This window comes from Scyliorhinus canicula, chromosome 1 (assembly GCF_902713615.1).
Source record: "Scyliorhinus canicula chromosome 1, sScyCan1.1, whole genome shotgun sequence".
In the NCBI taxonomy this organism is placed as follows: Eukaryota; Metazoa; Chordata; class Chondrichthyes; order Carcharhiniformes; family Scyliorhinidae; genus Scyliorhinus; species Scyliorhinus canicula.
This window is the reverse complement of record NC_052146.1, coordinates 111,629,805-111,650,686: the sequence shown is the minus strand read 5'-3', so window position 1 is coordinate 111,650,686 and position 20,882 is coordinate 111,629,805. Positions and strand designations below refer to the sequence as shown.

Sequence of the window (20,882 nt, the reverse complement as noted above, 5' to 3'; positions counted from 1 at the left end):
TCCAAATAGTTGCTCATAATCTCATGTAGATATTAACCCTGAGTACTTGTCAAACCAAATAAATGACACAAGTGAGTACATGGGAATGGGCTGTGTCTAATGGGAGAATTTCCAAACACGCCTGATCCGAGCATCATTGAATTTAATGAGTTCAGATTTGTTTTGCTGATTCTTCAATGTAACTGCAAAAATCGTTGCTATCTCACGGCACTGGGGACCCGGGTTCGATCCCGGCCCTGGGTTACTGTCCGTTTAAAGTCTGCACATTCTCTCAGTGTCTGCGTGGGTCTTACCCCACAATCCAAACATGTGCAGGGGATGTGGATTGGCCACGTTACTAATTGGAATTTTAAAATTTTCTTTTATAAAAAGGAGCTGTAAAAATTGTGGAACCAACGAGTCTGATTTTCTGCTTATTTTCAGACTTGGATAGCCAGGAGCTGGGCGAAGCTAGAGAACTGAATTTCATTGTTTTGTTCCAACATTCAAGTCACCACTCCATTTCAATTGAGCATTATGGCATTTTTATTCAGGTATAGAAACATAGAAAATAGGCGCAGGAGTAGGCCATTCGGCCCTTCGAGCCTGCACCACAGTTCAATATGATCATGCAAATTCAGTATCCCACTCCAGCTTTCGCTCCATACCCCTTGATCCCTTTAGCTGCAAGGGCAACGTCCAATGATTATATGAATTCCCTCTTGAATATTTCCAATGAACTGGCCCCAACAGCTTTCTGTGGTAGAGAATTCCACAACTTCACAACTCTCTTCCTCATCTCAGTCCTGAATTGCTTATTCTGAGGCTATGACTCCTAGTCCTGGACGTTCCCAATATCGGGAACATTCTTCCGGCATCTAGCCTGTCCAGTCCCATCAGGATTTTATATGTTTCTATGAGATCCCCTCTCATTCTTCTAAACTCCAGTGAGTACAAGCCCAGTCGATCCAGTCTTTCTTCATGTCAGTCCTGCCATCCCGGGAATTAGTCTGGTGAACCTTCGCTGGACACCCTCAATAGCAAGAATGGCCTTCCTCAAACTAGGAGCACCATGATGAAAAGATAATTTGTCTTACAAGGGTACTGCTACTGGTAGGGAACAAGTGGAGCTGTTCTTTAAAGTTAAACCCACAAAAATTAGCAAATATTGTCCTTCTCATTATCTAACCTTATCAACCAGCAGGGCACTAATGTGCAGTTAACTCCCATGCGCCAGTCAGAGGTGCCGGTGCATGCTGCTCACTGGCACCACTCACTGGCAGAGAACATGCTCTTGAATTTCCAGTCATGGACAACACCAGCTCCCCATGGTGCTGTGCTTACCATCTATTAACAATACATATTGTTTTATTGATAAGTATTAGAGCCTCCGTGTATAAACAGCTTGCAGGCCTTCCCAGAGTGTGAGGCAAATACCGCTGGCCTACTCTGAAGGAGCAGCTGGTCTTAACTAGTTCAATTTGCCTGATAACTAAGACTGTCAACTCTGGGTTGAAGTATTTCTGGAAGCTTCGTCACTTGACTATACCCACCTCCCAGCGCCCCAGCCAAACAAATAGCACTTTTCCCCATCACTGATACATTTACAACCAATACACAAAGATGTTCAAAGAAAAAGAAAACTTATATTTTTGAATGCCCCGCTGATTTTTTCCCCCAGGTTTGCCCACCATAGCATCCTTTAAATCTTGGAGACTCCTGAACATTCCAGGAGGATTGGCAATTCCACTGAGGTCCATTTTTCACATATTGATATTTTTCTGAACCATTATTAAATGTGCTTAAAGGGGGGTTTCCAAACAACCAATCCCAGCCCCTGAGCCCAGCAAACAGATGGGACAAAGATGTGGAAAGGCCTCGTGTTAGGAGTGATGGGGTACACAGGTCAGCAGAAGCTTGTGTTACAATTGACTCAGAGCACTTGTGTGTACAATGATCATATTTGTTGTTAATATAACTTGCTGCTTTATAACAGTAACACCTTAAACTGGACCTCAATCCAACTTTCTATCTGTTCTCTCCCAGCGAGAAGAAATAATGATAGATGAAGAGATTGCCTGCGGCAGTAACAAAGATTCTCACTGTCCCATTGACCCCATTCAGGAAGGGGTAGGAGCAGCATCTGTATCAGTCATTCATTTTATCAACTACTACTCTTAATATGGCTTGTCTATTCAGATAGAATGCAGAGAGGGAATCATTTTAAGTGTTGAGAATCATCTGTCCATCCATCCGTTATTCATTTTGGTGCAGTTCATTCCTCTCTTCCGCTGCCCCTTTTCCAACGATTGCAAAGGTTTCAGCTGCTTCAGTCATTCTTCTAGTGCTATAGGAGGACAGGCCGATACCCCCTACAGCAAGGAGCAGTGCAGAGAAGTTAATGAGTCGGTCAGTACTCTGGACCACGGCCTCACCCGCAAGCTGCATCTGTGCAAATCAGAAAAGCACCAGTAAATGAGATGCCTTTAATTCCCCATCAATTCCCTTCCCTCTCCAAATCTAGTGGGAACATTCCCCACATCCAGTCCTTTGGCAACAATTCCTGTTTCCAAAAATCTTCATGATGTGGAGATGCCGGCATTGGACTGGGGTGAGCACAGTAAGAAGTCTTACAACACCAGGTTAAAGTCCAACAGGTTTGTTTCAAACACGAGCTTTTGGAGCACTGCTCCTTCCTCAGGTGAATGGAGAGACAAGTTCCAGAAACATATATATAGACAAAGTCAAAGATGCCAGCAATGCTTGGAATGCGAGCATTTGCAGGTAATTGTCTGGCATCTCTGACTTTGTCTCTATAAATGTTTCTGGAACATACCTCTCCATTCACCTGAGGAAGGAGCAGTGCTCCAAAAGCTCGTGTTTGAAACAAACCTGTTGGACTTTAACCTGGTGTTGTAAGGACTTCTTACAAAAATCTTCAGACAGTTATGATTGGTGCCTCTTCATCTATCCGCCAAACCTCCTTCAGTATTCTGGCCAGCTGAACTATTTTAAAAATTTAGTGTACCCAATTATTTTTTCCAATTAGGGGCAATTTAGCGTGGTCAACCCACCTACCCTGCACATCTTTGGGTTGTGGGAGCGAAACCCACGCAAACACGGGGAGAATGTGCAAACTCCACATGGACAGTGACCCAGGGCCGGGTTCAAATCTGGGACCTCGGTGCCATGAGGCAGCAATGCTAACCACTGTGACACCGTGCTGCCCCTGGTCAGCTGAACTTTTCAATTTTCAGTTCCTTTGGTTATTTTTCAAGTTTATTTTGGAATATTTCCCTCTAACGGTGTCTTCGCTTGAACCCCCTCAGGTACTCCTACTCCCCCATCATCTTCTTCCGTAATACAGAGGAGAGGTTTCCCCATCATCTTTCTCCATCATCCAGAGGGGATATTCTTAAACATCTGCTTTACTTCCCTCTTGAGTCAAAGTGGCTCATTTATCCCTCATTGATTAACCTGTTTATTTCCCCTTCTGTTGATTCCCTCAACTCCGTCTTCCTTTTTGTTTCCTTATGATCATCTGATGTATGTATCCATAAATCCCAACCTTTGGCAAAGGTTCTATACTTGTAGGCATATTTTATCCTGTAAATCCTATCTGATATTTAAATATCTCCCCTTTGTCCACGGTTTGATTTGCCATCTTCTACGGATCTAGGTCCCCTGTCCTCCCACTGAATGATCTCAATTACCTCAGAGTGCAGGTTATTGGTAACTCTTTCCATCACTTCACTGATGGCCGTTGTGGATTTTTCCTGTTTTCTTTTTGTGGTAAGGTCATCGTGGGCAATCTCCAGATTGTGAGGTGATGCCAGTGAGAAACACCCTGTAACAACTTGGCTCAGAGAATGACTCGCTCAGGTAGAGAACAACTGACAAGTCCATCAGAGCTCTCAGTCACAGAATGACATCAATGGGTTGGACATTGGTTTCCATGATGTTAGGAGTCTGGAGGGAGTACAATTATGCACTCAGCGTGGACACTGGTGAGAATGTTCATTGGGTTCCACTCCGGTGAACTACCCGATTGCTCACCATCATTCTTAAGTGGGTGCACCTGGTCTGCTGTGTTTTTTTTTTAATACATTTGTTTGCGGGCTGTATGTGTCGCTGGCTAAGCCAGCCTTTGTTGCACATCAATTACCCTTGAGAAGGTGATGGGGATGGGCAACAAATGTAACATTACATTCTGCAGTCTCTCCTTCCTTCCCTATGTACGGTATACCTTGTCTGTACAGCATGCAAGAAACAATACTTTCCACTGTATACTAATACATGTGACAATAATAAATCAAATCAAATCAGTACCGGTGTTGTAGGAATTGCTCCAACTTGGGGGCCTGCTGCTTAGCTGCAGGTAAGTATGCCTTTTATACTTTGCACAGCCGGGCTATGATACAGCATATTTTCACATTTTACAACAGGGATTGCTTTTCAAAACTATTTAATTGGCTGTGAATGATGTTCTCTTGACTGGATAGTGATTTTGGATTGCAGAAAGGGCCAGTTCACAGGGGCCTGAAAATTAGACTCTGGGCACTAGGAATTTTGCTGTGAGTCATACCAAATGCAGCGCATAGCACCATAAGGGTTAAAAATCAAATCACATGAGCCAGTACCAATGAAGCAGCTTGGCAATTGCAATGTTGGTTTTAATATTTAATCTGTCCCTTATATAACAGCCGCTGATTCTAATCCATTGAGAGTCGGAATCATTCAAGTGAAAGGACAAAAACATCCAGCTGCCACTCCAGGATGGGTCAAAGAATCTTACAAAGATTTTCACTTCCCTCTGTCAGCATTCTCCACCCACACCTCCGTCAATGCATCCCTCAGTCAATGCCACATGCCCAGTCAGATTTTATTTCCACTCCCTTCCCCGGCCCCTGGTGGGAATAGTGCCAGAGGAACTGGGAACTTGACAATATCTTGGGTAAAAGGCCATTCTTCATGTGAGCACAAGTGTTGGACCTTAGCTAAGAATTTTCCTGTGAGCTTCCTTTGTCACCTTGAGAGGAAATGACTTGACAGCTTGTTTGTGATTGGTAAAAGGAAATGGGAAAGCTCATGATATGGGATGAGGTGTTTCAGCAAACAGTTTGGGTGGTGGGCTAAATGGCTTCCTTTGACACAATTCCTGGTCCAGGCTGAATCAGGGGATTGCAGCAAGCAAAATAGTTACATTGCTAAAGTTTAAAAAATTTTTTAGAGTACCCAATTCATATTTTCCAATTAAGGGGCAATTTATTGTGGCTAATCCACTTAGCCTGCACATCTTTTGGTTTGTGGGGCGAAACCCACACAAACTCCACACGGACAGTGACCCAGAGCCAGGATCAAACCTGGGATCTCGGTGCCGTGAGACAGCATTGCCAACCACTACGCCACCATGCTACCCCTCCGTTGCTAAAGTTAACCTCAGCATTCCAGGTACTTTGGTATCAGGTAAGGACTGGACAAGGATCAGGATCTGTTGTGATGCCCCCTCCTGGTGAATTGGCTCGTTAGCATTCACTTCACTGTTGATGCTCACACACAAAGAATAAATATTTATGTGAAGTGAGGTGCTGTCGTGGAACCACAGCCCAGTTTATTCAGGATGGGGGAAAGGAGACAGGGAGGGAAACAGAGAGAAGGAAGGGAGAGGGGACAAAAAAAGGAGTGAGATAAAAAGGGAGTACAGTTCAAAGAGAAATGGAAAGATATAGGGAAAATGAACGAGAGAGGTGAAAACGGAGGTGAAAGAGAGACAGTGAGAGGAGGACACACACACACACACACGGATGATGACTGCAAACACCATGTTACATGGAGGTTTCTATAAAAAAAACATATTTAATAAAATCCACCAGGTCACTGACTGGTTAGGGCCCAGAAAACAATCTCTTGTTTGCGAGAGTGGATTTGAAGATTATACTCAGCAAAACCCAACCAATCCCCAGTTTAAGGATTGAAATGGAGGAAAAGCAGAATTCATATCCCTGAGAAACTTCCTCGGCTGAACGGCTTCATTTGTACAAACTGATATCACTGCTCGTTACTGACTAGATTAATGTACATGTATATTGTCACGGTGTGTTAATGAATGCATATTCCATACAATTTACAACAAAGAAACAGGTCATTTGACCCAAATGGTCAAAGCTGGTTTTTATGCTTCACGACATCAAATTCCTTAATTTCATCGCATCAACATATATTCTTTATGCTGATTGAACTTCCACTTCTGTGCATCAGTGCCTTTTGCCTGAATTAATCTTTGCCGTAACGAGTTCCACGTTCTAACCACTCTCTGGGTAAAGCAGTTTCTCCTGAATTCCTTCTTGAATTTCTTAATGACTACCTTATATGTAATATGTATACATTATTTATATAATATATGATATCCTCTACAAGTGGAAAACATCTACCCCGTTAGGTCATCCCCTCACCCTTCTCTTTTCTAGAGAAAACAGCCACAGCCTTTTCAATTCTGTTTCCAGAAATGAACCCAAGTACTTTTTTAAAAAATGGCTGTTAAACAAAGCTGCAACTTTTAATGATTCGTAAATCTGTGCCTCTCGATCCCTTTGCTCCTCGACACCATTTAGACCTTATTTTCCAAGGAGTGCGTGGCCTCCATATTTTTCTTATCGAAATGCACCATTTCACACTAATCTATATTGAAATCTGTTTCCCAATTACATACCCATTCAGCAATTTTATTTACGTTTTCCTGTATGGTGTCCTAATTTTTAGTATTAGCTACACCCTCAAATTTGATGTCTTTTGCAAATTTTTAAAATTGCATTTCCGAATTCCAAGTACAAATCTTCAATGGAAATGATGAGCAATGGTGGTCCCTGCACTAATTCCTGCAGAACTCCACTTCCCATCTTTTACCAGTCTGAGTACCTTTAACCCATTGTTTTTAAACTTTGTAGCCAATTTACAATCCATTCTTCTACTAGTCTCCTCACTCCACATGCTCTGATCTTTGACATAAGTCTAGGGGCTGGTTTAGCTCACTCGGCTAAATCGCTGGCATTCAAAGCACACCAAGCAGGCCAGTAGCACGGTTCGATTCCCGTACCAGCCTCCCCGGACAGGCGCCGGAATGTGGCGACTAGGGGCTTTTCACAGTAACTTCATTGAAGCCTACTCGTGACAATAAGCGATTTTCATTTCATTTTCATTTCATTACACCTTACTGAAGGTCTTTTGAAAAACCGAATATTTTACATCCACTGCAGTACCCTCATCTATTCTTTCTGTTGCTTTACTGTACGTCATTGTGTGACTGGCGCACTGTGTTACTGTGTGAAGATCACTATGTGTTACTGTACAAATGCCACTGCACACAATCCTGCATCCTCCCCTGCACATTCCCCACTCAAGTTAAAGAAGTTCTACTCACCTGCAATAATCGGAAGTAATTGGGAGTTAGCCTGTTCAGCCGAAGTATCATGTCCAAGGTGGCATATGGATGGTACTTAATTCTAACAACAGCAGCGTGCAATTCCAAATGTTTCTAGTCTGAGGAGAGGAAGACTGTACGTTATCGGCAACACAGTTGGATCCCGGTGAGATGACCAGTCCTGCTTGACGGGAGTGGAGTGTAGCGCAGCCTCCGATCTGACTGGATGCTTATAGTGACTGGCCGTAAACAGCTTTTTATACCATGCCTCTCGCACTCATGATGTCACTGAGCTATTGAGCCATCTGTCAAAGGGCATCACTGTTATATGTTCAGGATATGCATTCGCTTCACCAAGTCCCAGACTCGGACACATCAGCTCTCTCTGTGATCACTGCACGGACAGGACCTGCCTTGGGCTGAATCAAAAGAACACAGCTTCAGCAACGTCCCCAACTTTAGCCTCTTCTGATAAACAACACAGGACTTTGAGATGACTTATCTATTCGACCTTCCTTCCAACATAGGAACTGATGCTGGACATGCCAGCTCTCACTCCATCGACAACCCCCCCCCCCCCCCCCCCCCCCCCCAACAACCCCACCACTACCTCAACATTCCCTTAGTTTATTAAAAAAAAACATTTTATTAAGGCATTTATGATATTATGGTAACAAAAAATACAAATGTAAACATTGTTCAGTGCATAACACCCCCCCCCCAACCAACAATCAAAACCAGCCAAAATGGCTTATACACACAATCCCTCCATCTCCTCTCGCTGATCCCGTCAAATCTAAACTAAACTAACCCCCTCCACGTTCCCTAACCACCCCTCCTATTGTATCTGCTAACAGTTTAGTTTTCCCCGAAGAAGTTGCTAAACAGCTGCCACCTCCGAACGAACCCCAACACTGATCCTCTCGAGGCGAACTTAATTTTCTCAAGCCTGAGAAACCCAGCCATGTCACTAACCCATATCCCCGAATCCCTCCAGGATAATAAAATCTGCCTCCGGGCTATCAAGGAAGCAAAGGTCAAAACGTCAGCCTCTCTCACCCTCTGGACTTCCGAGTCTTCCGACACTCCAAAGGTCGGAACCTTGGACTCGGCACCACCCTCGTTTTTAGCACCGTGGACATGACATCGGCAAATCCCTGCCAGAATCCCCAAAGCTTCGGACATGCCCAAAACATGTGGACGTGATTTGTGGGCCCTCCCGCATCGGTCTTCCACCCAAAAAAACCTGCTCATCAGGGCCACCGACATATGTGCCCGGTGAACCACCTTGAATTGAATCAGGCTGTGTCTGGCACATGATGAGGACGTGTTGACTCTGCTCAGAGCATCCTCCCACAGACCTGCCTCTGGCTCCTTACCCAGCTACTCTACCCACTTGCACGACGTGTTGACTCTGCTCAGAGCATCCTCCCACAGACCTGCCTCTGGCTCCTTACCCAGCTACTCTACCCACTTGCACTTTACCTCCCCTATCTGGATTCCCTCCCACTCCATAAGCTCTTTATAAATTTCCGAGACCTTATCTTCCCCCACTCCAGTTTTAGAAACTACCTTATCCTGTATCTCCTGGGGTGGTAGAAGCAGAAAGGCCTTCGTAAAAAGTCCCTCACCTGTGGATAGCGAAACCCATTCCCACCCGGCAATTCTCTTCCAGATCCTCCAAACAGGGAAAGCTCCCATCGATAAACAGATCCTCCAGCCTCTCGATCCCTGCTCTCTGCCACCTCCGAAACCCCCCATCCAACCTCCCCGGCACAAACCAGTGATTGCCACAAATTGGAGCCCATTGGAGCCCGAAGCTCCGTTCACTCCCATATGCTTCCACTGTCATGATATGCAAACATGCAACCAATGAACACTCAGAATAGGACACAACCAATAGGCAGTCAGGACACTCGGGTGGCATCACCACAAGGGGGCATGACATAAACACTATAAAAGGGATGAGGCACTCACACCCTGCCTCTTTCCACAGACAGACATTGAGAGAGTTAGACAGGGTTGATCAGCAGCATCACAGCCCAGCACGTGGCTTAGAGCAAGCTGGTACAGTTAGACTGAGTTACTACAGTTAGATTAGCAGAGAGTCAAACTCATTTGAGAACTGTGTTAATAGTTCAATAAACACGTTGAACTCATTTCAGAGTTTGGAGCATCCTTTAGTGAAGATTGCATCAAGTAGCAGCCTGTGTTTTCCGAAGCAGCATAACACAATATCCACCATTGTCACCAAACTCTCAGAGCCGCCACAACCACCAGGCTTGTGAAGTACCGCGCTGGCAAGAACAGAGGTGCCGTTACCAGTGCTCCTCAGCTTGTGCCCCTACAAGGCGCTGCCTCCACCCGCTCCCACACCGACCCCTCCCCCACTACCTCATCGTGGCTATATTTGCCGCCCAGCAGTAGTTCCTAAAGTTCCTGATCAAGCATCAATACAAGTTTAAAGTTGCCTCTTTTCTATTATACTTCATGTCTCGATCTATACAATCCCAGAATTTGATATTGCTTTTTAACAGCTTTAATTGTCCTCACAGTTCTAAACATTCACGTTCCTGACCCCTAAAGTCTCTTTCATCTGCCCTTATTAAAAAAGGAATAAAATCCCCGATAAAGGGGAGCCAAAACCCAGAAACCTTTAAAGAAACAGAAGGAGCTGGATGTTGGGATCTCTCTGGATGAGTAAATTAAAATAGGCCAAAGAGTCTGCTCATCCGTTATTATGTTGTGATACAAGAGTACAGAAATATGGACTCCTTCGCCAGCCCCCAGTCTGCTTACCCAGGGGATGTAAAAGAATCTATGAACAGGGAGATCTCCTGATATCTGGTACAGCATTCCCCTCTCATCCAAAGCCATCAAACAAACAGATTAACTGACTGTCTCACAGGCGCCAGTGAAACGAACCCTATACAAAAATGACAGTTGTGGCCGACAGCATAAGAGGTGACTGCATCTCAAAGAATTCATTGTTCATGAAAGGCTGACAGATGTTTTGACAAGGAATCAATAAAAAAATCCAAAATAAATAATTTCCACGTTATTCAGTTGACCAAACAGGGAATTGACATTTGGGCAATGTGCCTGTGCCAATCCTCAAATACCATGTGCGCCATTCTCCATTGCCGACGCTGAAATCGGGAAAGGCGATTGGGCGCAGAATCGGTTCTGACGCCAAAATTGAGGCTGGCGCCATTTTGATGCCAAATCGCAATTCTCCGTCACCTCGATAGCATCGTCAATGTGTTCGGAACGCACACACAGTAGACACGGTTTGCATGTCATTAGTGGGCCTGACCCGGTATTCTCTGGGGCCTCTGCGATTCTTTGCCTCCGATGGGTCGAGTTCCCGACGGCACGGTTCACTTGTGCTTTCAAAAAATTGGGAGATGGGCGTAGTGGCTGCTGAGGGAGAGAGAGAGACAGAGAGGTAGGATTCAGGGAGGAGTGAAGGCGGGCTGCTGGGCCGGTCACTTGCTGGGCTGGCTGAGTTGGGGGAGGCCCTGCCAGGGATGGGGAGGGGGACTGGCCAAGTGGCCGGGGCGACGCCCCACAGGACTGGGGCGGTGTCTAGGCATGGACTGCCATTACCGGGGCATTTTGCTGCGCATCCACTGACCATCCACCTTGGCCCCTAGTTCTGCAATGTGACACCACCGTATAGGTAACCCACCCCCCCCCCCTTGCATGCCACCTCCCCACCATCAGTCACCCACTAGCGGCCCACACAGCGCAACACCCATAGTAGCCCATTGCGAGGGCAATGCCAGCCAACGGTACCCCTGGCATCAGGGACAGGCGCCAGGGCCAGAGGCCCCCCACAGTGCTGATCACCGACAGGTCCAGGGATTGGGGGAGGGGAAGAGACAAGCAGGGACGGAACCCACATTGCCAACCAGGGCCACCATGTAGCCAGGTGGAATTGATTGGGCACGGGGGCATCATGCTAACATTTCGATCTTTCACCCCCTGCAGACAATGGATCTTGGAATACAACCAGCAATGGTGGCCTTCCTGCTGGTCGCCGCAGCTCTGGGGGATGCTCGATGAGGAGGAAGCTGCAGCAACAGAGCGGGCAGCAGCAGAGCGTGCAGCAGCGGAGCGTGCAGCAGGGTGGCAGGTGTTCAGGATGGATAGCGAGCCGCCCAATAGGTCGTGGAGGAGCTGCCAAGGTGGCACGCATGAGGCCTCGTGTGTACTGGCACCGCTTCTCATTCGAGGATCTGGCAGACGGGGCATGCCGTCGAAGACGCTGGCTGAGCAGAGAGACAGCACGGTTCAACTCCCGTACCAGCCTCCCCGAATAGGCCCCGGAATGTGGCGACTAGGGGCGTTTTACAGTGACAAAAAGTATACTTATGACAAAAAGCTTACTTGTGACAAAAAGTCATTTTCATATCTGCCAGATGATGGTACCGAGGGGGAATGGGGGAGGACACCTATTCCCAGTGGCTGTCGATGTGATGGTCGCCCAAGGCGGCATGTGGCACAGTGGTTAGCACTCAAGCGCTGTGGACCTGGGTTCGAATCCCGGCTCTGGGTCACTGTCCGTGTGAAGTTTGCACATTCTCCCCGTGTCTGCGTGGGTTTCACCCTTACAACCCAAAGATGTGCAGGGTAGATGGATTGGCCACGCTAAATTGCCCCTTAATTGGTAAAAAAAATAATTGGGTACTCTAAATTTATTTATTTATTTATTTTAAAAAGGTGACGGTCGTCCTGAACCTTTACGCGACGTGGTCCTTCCAGGCGGCGAGTGGGGGCCTCTCCGGGATCTAACAGACCTCGGTGCACAGGTGCTTCCACTCCCTCACGGAGGCCCTGTATGCCCAGGCGGATCAATACATCTATTTCAATGGGGACCGAGCCCACCAAGATGCCCGGGCAGCGGGGTCCGCCGCTATCGACGGGATGCCCCAGGTCCAGGGGGTGATCGACAGGATGCATGTCCCCTACGAGCACTTGCAGATGACAGGCCGCTCTCCACCAACCGAAAGGGATTCCACTCGATGAACGTGCAGTTGGTGTTTCCATCAGCTGCACATCATCCACCTCTGTGCTAGAAACCCAGGCAGTGTGCACAACGCCTTCATCCTGGTCCATTTGCTACTGAACCTCTTATACATCCTACTGTTGCCTCCAGACTTGATTAATCCAATGTTCTCCTGGCTAGCCTCCCATCTTCTACCGTCCATACGTTTTGGCACATCCAAAACTCTGCTGGCCGTATTCTAATTTGCACCCGGTCCCATCACCCACCAGCCCCCTGTACATTGTACCTATTGAGTCCCAGTCAATCAACACCTCCCAAATGTAAAAGTCTCATTGTGCTTAGATACTTTCAGGGGCTTTTGCCCTCCTGTAATGTAGGATTGAAACATATAGACTGCATGAAGGTTAAATGAAGTACTTACTGAGAATATTCACCACTGACGCTCCAGATCTCTCTTCCATTGGCCTTGGCTCCAAATTGCAATGACTCACCAGGTTTGTTCTGATAATCCAGCTCCTGCTGCTCCACCCTTTTTGCAAGCTCTCTGGTGGCCTCCTTTTCATACAGCCCGCACCCTGGGCTCAGGCCTCACCTTTCTTTAACCACTTCATCCTCAGCTTCATTTAGACTTCAGCTTCTGCTCGGGCTGGAGCCCAGGCTGACTGGGTCTCTGGTCTGGCATCCTCCCAGGCCGAGGTCCTCTGCTGGCTGGGACCTGGTTCCCCATGTTCCGGCCCTGCTCTGAAGTCGGAAGCTTGAAATTGGGACACAAATTGCCCGCTCACCTCTCCTACTAAACACTTCCCTGCATGAGTGTTGTCACCCCAAAAACGAAGCACATCACCTGGTAACTGGTTGCTAAGCAATCACATAACCAGCAGGTTCAACTGAGCTGCAATATCTAGCATATTCCACAGCAGCAATTCCTTTGTGCAGTACTGATCGGGGAAAAGTTGGAATGATATCTGGCATTCAGTCGAGATGACCTTCTCAGTCCCTCATTTGTATTGGCACTTTCAATGGGATCCAGGCTTTGGAATGAATCAGCCACGTAGCGACCCAGATCCGTCATATCTCCCAGGATCGTATGATCAGCAGCAGCACTTGTCACTTCAGCTTCACCGCTGGTCATCTTGGTGTCCTCTTCCAGTACCGGAGAAGGTCTTCTCACACCATATAAATCCCTAGATTCGCAACACGAAGGCCACTCCAGGATTCCTTGGTCACTATTGGAGTCCCCATTGCTAGAGCTGCTGCACACACTTCATTTGCCAGACTTCTGGCTCAAACAACTCCCCTGTGTGAACCATTTTCTTAAGCTGTCCTCTGCCCAGTTATTTTTTCCGATGCCAGGTGTCCTGCCTGATCATGAACCGCTGTCACCAGTTGGTGTTCATGACTGCCAGGTTTCCGTTATCATGAACCAACCAGGAGAAAACTCCATCCTCCTCCCTGATCCTCTTCCAGCACCTCAACGGTTTCCCTGCCTGATAGGCCTCCCTCATGAAATGGTACTGGGTTGGGCTAGCAGCATTGACCAGCTGAATCTGCACAAAGCACTCTTTTGGAGATGGATGGCAAGAAGTAAAACCATGGTTAAACCTGTCTGGATCTCAAACAAAAGTGCATCTATGACACGTTGTTGCATCCTAGCCTGGATATCATGAGGAATCAGGGTTAGAATGCTGCCTTTGGCTTCAGGCATAGGCACAGGATCAGACATAACCTCCTCTACCTGGGCAAGGGTGGGTCACTGCCATGCTGAGAAAGGACATTGGCATTCATATTATTTTTACCTGACCTGTATTTGATTTAGAATCGGAACTGAGCCAAGCTGGTGGCCCATTGATTTCTGTTGCTCCAGGTTTGGCAGGAGGTTCGAAAATAGCTGAGCGGATCTGTAAATACTTCACACTTCGTACCAATCCGAATACCTCTGAACTTCTGGGAAATAGCCCATCTCAAAGCTATCAGCTCTATCTTGTACTGGAATAATTCTGCATATTCCTCTCATTGGGCTTGAGGCTCCAACTGGCTAAGAGACAACCGCACTTTTCTACCTGTGATAGAACCAGTCCTGGCCAAGGAAACTGCTGTTGGTTTCCAATATGAATGGAGATGGAAATTCGGGTAGCCAAGACAGCTTAACCTTGAGAGCACAAAAGGAGTCTTCATGCACTGGGATTCAACATCCTGTGATGGTTCGTAAAGTATCATGTCTAGTGTGTCCTTTCTCCCCTGATACCTGGTCATTCTCATGTGGAGCAGGGTGGCCAACTGCATAGCCTTACACAAACCTTCTATAGTAGTCAACCATATCAAGAAACCCATGCAGTTCCCTGCCCGCCTTAGGCCACTCCTGTACCGCTTAGATGTTCTCATTATCAGGAGTGATGCCGTTCCTGTTGATGAAGTGTCCTAGATACCACACTTAGTCTAGAAAAGTTGGCACTTCCATTTCAAATTAAGACAAGCAGGCTACGACGGTGTCAAGTCTTTTAAGGGTGTCCTGAAACATCAAACTAAATAGGAGAAAATAAAAGGATGGACTGGAAGGTTGTCATAAGCCTCATCAATCAGGGGTGGCACTGCGGCGCAGTGGTTAGCACTGCTGTCTCATGACGTCGAGGACCCGGGTTCAATCCCGGCCCCGGGTCACTGTCCGTGTGGAGTTTGCACATTCTCCCCGTGTCTGCGTGGATCTCACCCCCAAAACCCAAAAAGATGTGCAGGGTAGGTCAATTGGCCATGCTAAATTGCCCCTAAATTGGAAGAAAATAATTGGGTACAGTAAATTTATTTCAAAAAAAGCCTCAATCACAGGCATGAAGAGGGCTGGAACAATACAAAGCCCAAATGGCATTTTTGTATATTCGTGGAGTGTGGCGGTTCCCATTCTGATTGCCATAATTTCAATGTCTTTTTAGCAATGGATAGTTGGTTATAACTGTGGGTCAAATCAGGACTGCAGAAATAATTTACACTTTTGAAGGACTTGTAATGCTTCCTCAATACTAGGTAGAGGGTAAGCATCTTTGAGCCTTTACATTGTGCCCAATAATCAACGCAGATCCTCTGTTGCCCACCTTTATCCTTACGTGGAGTCAACAATTCCTGGAACACCTAATTCCAGAGAATTCTGCGGGTACGTCCCAGTGATTGGGGGGGGGGGGGGGGGCAAATACAGTGATGAGGAATCCTCACTGAGCACTCTACTGTCATTATAATCCTGTGGATCAGCAGATCACAATATCCAGTGTCATGATCATCATCCTTACTGAAAGTATCCCACACTTGGAGAGAGTAGAAACTAATTGTCTCCTCTGGAACTCCTCCAACTCGCTGATGTCCATCTTTGAAATTAGGTTAGAAAAAAGAACCTTGCCACCGACTTGGCTTTCAGTGGAAGGCCCAGCTCGATTAATATCTGTTGGGAAGGATTGGCCATTACATTGCATGGGGTCTCCATACCCGACAGCCATGGTGGCTGTGGTTGTTAAGCGTGATCCCATTTGAAGTGTCCAGCCCCGTTACAATTCCAGCACTTCTTTGGATGATCCCTTGGGTGGGATTGACCATAAAGCTGGCCATGGAGATAGGACATCAAGGACTGAATTTGCACTAGTGCAGCAATTTCCTCTCCTTGCCTCCTCAGCCTACGATCTACAACCCATCTGCACCAATAATCACCTCCCTGAAGGTGGCTTCTTTTGTGGTCTTAGAAGTCCATATTTCCTCAAGATCCAGATGATTTTGTCCTGCGCATCTCAAGATAATGGATTTTTCTCAATATTAGGCCATCTCATCTTCTTCCAGGCAGTTCAATCCCTCACCACTTCAACAAGGCCTCTCAGGTCAATTTTAGGCCTGGAACAAGGACAACAATACAGTTGAACAACTTCACCAGCTCCAAGGAAACTAGATCCTCTCCCTCAACTTTCTTGTATACATAATAGGTCTGTAGCAGCTGTGACAGGCGCCTACTGTTCCTAAAAACCTGCTTCAAGACCTCAAACATCCGCTATGGATTTATTTGAATACCTATAACTCTTCCCAATATTTCCTGATGGACTTTCCCCGCACGGATATTTCATCACAAATGCCACCTGCTCATTCTCATCGAGGCCGTTGGACGCCATGACCAACTCCACATTCTCGATCCAGTCTTTAGCCAGTGGCTCATTGGGTGGTTCTGGTCTCCCCCATATCTGTCTCATTGAGCTTTGACAAATCCGAGCTTTGACAAAGAGTCATCGGACTCGAAATGTTAGCTCTTCTCTCCCTACAGATGCTGCCAGACCTGCTGAGATTTTCCAGCATTTTCTCTTCTGTCTCGCTTTCTACCCACTGAAAGGTAGAATATCCAACCAGGGGTACGCAGTTCATCCTTCACAGTCAAGAGAGCCTCTGCCTGGTTTATGCCTGGAGGTTCAGTTTCATCTGCCAATGCCTGAGCCTCCAACAGTGGTGGAGCATCTTTGGCCTCCCTCATGGACATCACCAGTTTCAATTCTTCCACCATATGCTCCATTGCGGCCAGGCGCCATTCAATCTTGCCTGCCATGACCTAATGCGTGTGCTGTGGATTCCTACTTCTGACATCAAGATATAATGTGGGATTGAAGAATTTGGACTGCATGAAAGTAAAAAAAATAAGGTTCTTATTACACCAGCATCAAAACCGTATAAACCTTCAAGGCAAAGCTTAACTCAAAACGATTTAGTGAATATTCACTGCTGATGCTTCCGATCTCCGTCCCATTTGGGGCTTCAGCTCCTTAACGTAGTGATTCACCAGGCTTGTGCTACCCCAGCTCCAGTGCTGTTCGTTCCCCCTCTTCACAAGGCCCCTCGTGGGTCATTCTCCTCCACCCTCACCAAGGGCTTCTTCAGGACTTCAGCTCCCATTTTAGGAGTCCCAGGCCACGGCATCACCCGGCTGTAGACCTTCTGTTGGCAGGGACTGTGTGTCCCGCAGTCATTAGCCCACAGAGGATGGGGCCCGTCCTCCGGCCCTACTCGCCTCTCCTGTTACACTCCCTAACTCCGTGACTTCCTCCAGACATGTAACTTTTCCTGAAATTTCCGTTCCTTTGACTCTGGCCTCTTGGAGATCCCTAACTTTCGTCTCTGCGTCAATGCTGCCTGGGTCCAAGATGTGGAGATGCCGGCGTTGGACTGGGGTGAGCACAGTAAGAAGTCTTACAACACCAGGTTAAAGTCCAACAGGTTTGTTTCAAACACGAGCTTTCGGAGCACGGCTCCTTCTTCAGGTGAATTCACCTGAAGAAGGAGCCGTGCTCCGAAAGCTCGTGTTTGAAACAAACCTGTTGGACTTTAACCTGGTGTTGTAAGACTTCTTACTGTGCCTGGGTCCAAGGCAGAGAACCCCCCTCACTAACAGTGTCTGCCTTTCCTCTTTTCAAAAGCTCCTTAAACCCACATCAATCAGCCCGATTCGCCACCAAATGTGTCTTTTGCAATTAATCTATTTGATTGTGACTTTAGTTCAGCACCTCAGCACCGTTTTCCCATATTCAAGACGCCATATAAATGACAGTTGTTGCTTTCCGAGCAGGGGCAGCTGCAGTTGCAGTGTTGGGTATGTGAAGCTATTCATCAGTTTGAGTTCTCTCCTGACTGTCTGGGCCATTCATCCAGACTACACTCATCGACTGTCAATCGGAAACGCCATCCTCTGCACTCAGAACCAATTCTGACACGGAAATAAAAGGAATGGAGAACAGAAAACAAGTTCTTAACCCTTCCACAGCCCAGGCCGTGTCCCTGAGGGTTGAGCCCGGGCAAAGACTCATGGAGGGTTCCATGGTGCAGGAAGAATTTAGCTCAATATTGTAACTCATTGGTCGTGAAGCCATTTGGACACCCGGGGGTTGTGGTGATGCGATATACAAACGCACGATCTTCCTAAACTTGTGTTTAGCCACAAGTTCCGCCTCTTTAAGAATCTGGCCGTTTAGGAGTTATTTCCATTCACGGCTCTTTATAAAATGCACATTACACGACTCAAGAATGTGTATTCATTTGCTTTGCAGTACACAGCATGCACGGCGTTACACAGGCTGGATACTAACTGCTGAAGTTTTCCTTTTTGGGGGGGGGGGGGGGGGGGGAGAAACATATTCGCATTTGCCTCTGATAGTCAGAATGCCGAATCGCCCTCAGTTTCCCAGGCGGGATTTGTGTCTCTCAACTTTCCTCAGTGACTCGACCCGCTGAACAGCCCCGTTAAAAATCCCGCACAAACTGACAGGGCGAGCGAAGCCATCACTTACCGAGAGCCGGCCATCAGCCCCCCTGGCCGGGAACACACGAGGTGGAGAATGACCTTAACAGCCAGGTTTCCTCCGTACACGCCCAACACTCTGCCAGCCCCGCCCACTGATCAATATTCATTTATCTGGCTGGGCGACTCGACACAGACACTCCAGATTCAATGCTACTCAGGAGTATAGGCGAGATTCTTCGGAAAGATTTCCAAGTGTGGTAGCGAGCGAGCTTCCTGGCGCTCGGCCCTACACAACGATAATTGGTCCACTTAACGAGGCCTAACGGGCTTCTCGCTGCAAATGACGGCTCGCCAGCCAATTTGCTGGGACCGCGCTGGCCCCTAACAAGGTCGAGCAGCGATTAAACAACACTTGCGCAGCCAGACCCACTCAGCTGGCAGCCATGGCCCTGAGATAACCGGTCCCAGGATTCAGGGATGCAGACCTGGGGAGGCTCCTCGATGCGGTGGAGGCTAGGAACTGTGTCCTGTTCCCCCGAGGGTCCCAGAAGTTGAGCCAAAGGGCAGCCAGCGCCACCTGGGACAAGGTTGCAACGGTCGTGAATTCAGGGAGTGTGAACAGGAGGACTGACCTCCAGGATTGCAAGGTCAATGACCTACACCAGGCAGCACATGCGAGTTGACACCAACCCTCCTCCCCCCCCCCCCCCCCCCCACCCAAAGACCTTAATGCCCATACATAGATTACATAGAATTTACAGTGCAGAAGGAGGCCATTCAGCCCTTTGAGTCTGCACCGGCTCCTAGAAGGAGCACCCTACCCAAGGTTAACACCTCCACCCTATCCCCATAACCCAGTAACCTCACCCAACACTAAGGGCAATTTTGGACACTAAGAGCAATTTATCATGGCTAATCCACCTACCCTGCACATCTTTGGACTGTGGGAGGAAACCGGAGCATCCACCCCACCAACCCTCCATGCAGCCCCAACCCTCCCTTCACTCCCTCTGACTGGAGAGTCTGGTGCACAACGTCAGCACTATTAGTTTTTTTTAAAATAAATTTAGAGTACCTAATTAATTTTTTTTCCAATTAAAGGACAATTTAGCATGGCCAATTGACCTAACCTGCACATCTTTGGGTTGTGGGGGTGAAACCCACGCAGACATGGGGAGAATGTGCAAACTCCATGCAGACAATGACCCAGGGCCGGGATTCGAACCGGGTCCTCAGCGACACAGTCCCAGTGCTATCCACTGTGTCACATGCCGCCCTGTCAGCACTATTAGTGAAGATGACCATGACTGAGGGCCTCAGCAGAATGTCCGAATTGTTGGGAGATGTGAACGGGTACCAGGCTGACCTTGAAGAGGTTCTGCGGGAGATGTCCCGCTCTCAGATGGGAATGCCCGAGGTGCTGCAGAGCTTGTCCCAGTCGCAGGTGGGCATTGCTGAGGTGCTGCAGAGCATAGCCCAGTCACTGAGGAGCATCGCCGAGGGCATTGACACAATGGTGTAGACATCGGGGAGCCACCAAGGCTGGCAGAGCCAGATGATGGCGGGGCAGCCAGGGCTCGAACCAGCTGCCCCTCCATCCTGAGGTGAACTTGAGGGTCCTGTGGGCTCTGAGCAGAAAGAAAGGGTGCTGGTGCTAACCTGGACCTGTCCCAGGGAGTGGGAATGATGTCCAACAGCTCCCCCGAGTTCCACCCCTCTGGTGAGGCCAAGTCTCGAAGTCAGCACATGGGATGTGCTACCGACAAGTGCGCCAGGGTCCTCCGGCCCCAGAGAACACTCGCCAGCGCCATCGAAGAACATGGGACATGGTAAGCAGCTGGCTGCCTCCATCTCAGATGTACCGCCTGGGGACACACTGAGACATAGAGCAAGGAAAGTTAAGCACATTGAGGGTCACTGAGGGCAGTGGGGAGGGTAGGTAGGGGATGGAGGAGAGAGTAGGGTAGGTAGGGGATGGAGGAGAGAGTAGGGTAGGTAGGGGATGGAGGAGAGAGTAGGGTAGGTAGGGGATGGAGGAGAGAGTAGGGTAGGTAGGGGATGGAGGAGGGAGTGGGGTAGCACCATCGGGCGAGTGGGGCATTGTTGGACAAATTAAAAACCCTTGACCACAAGCAATATGACACCTGTCACTTTCTTCAGCAGTGTGGTCCGACCTCTGAACCCGTGGCGCATATCACCAGACATCTCCCCCTCCCTGTAGCACT

At 47.9% G+C, this 20,882-nt stretch overlaps 1 long non-coding RNA gene across 2 annotated transcripts; it reads right to left on the bottom strand.

Moving 5' to 3' along the window:
• Positions 1–507: 507 nt before the first annotated feature.
• LOC119966309 lies at positions 508–18,926 on the bottom strand. 2 transcript variants are annotated; one of them, XR_005460726.1, is made up of 3 exons: positions 18,704–18,926; positions 7,397–7,815; positions 508–2,427 (listed from the first exon to the last, which is right to left on the bottom strand). It is a non-coding gene; the product is annotated as an uncharacterized LOC119966309 (long non-coding RNA). The 2 variants fall into 2 exon arrangements; XR_005460728.1 differs by lacking the exon at positions 18,704–18,926 and adding an exon at positions 12,829–12,843.
• Between the last annotated feature and the right edge of the window lie 1,956 nt (positions 18,927–20,882).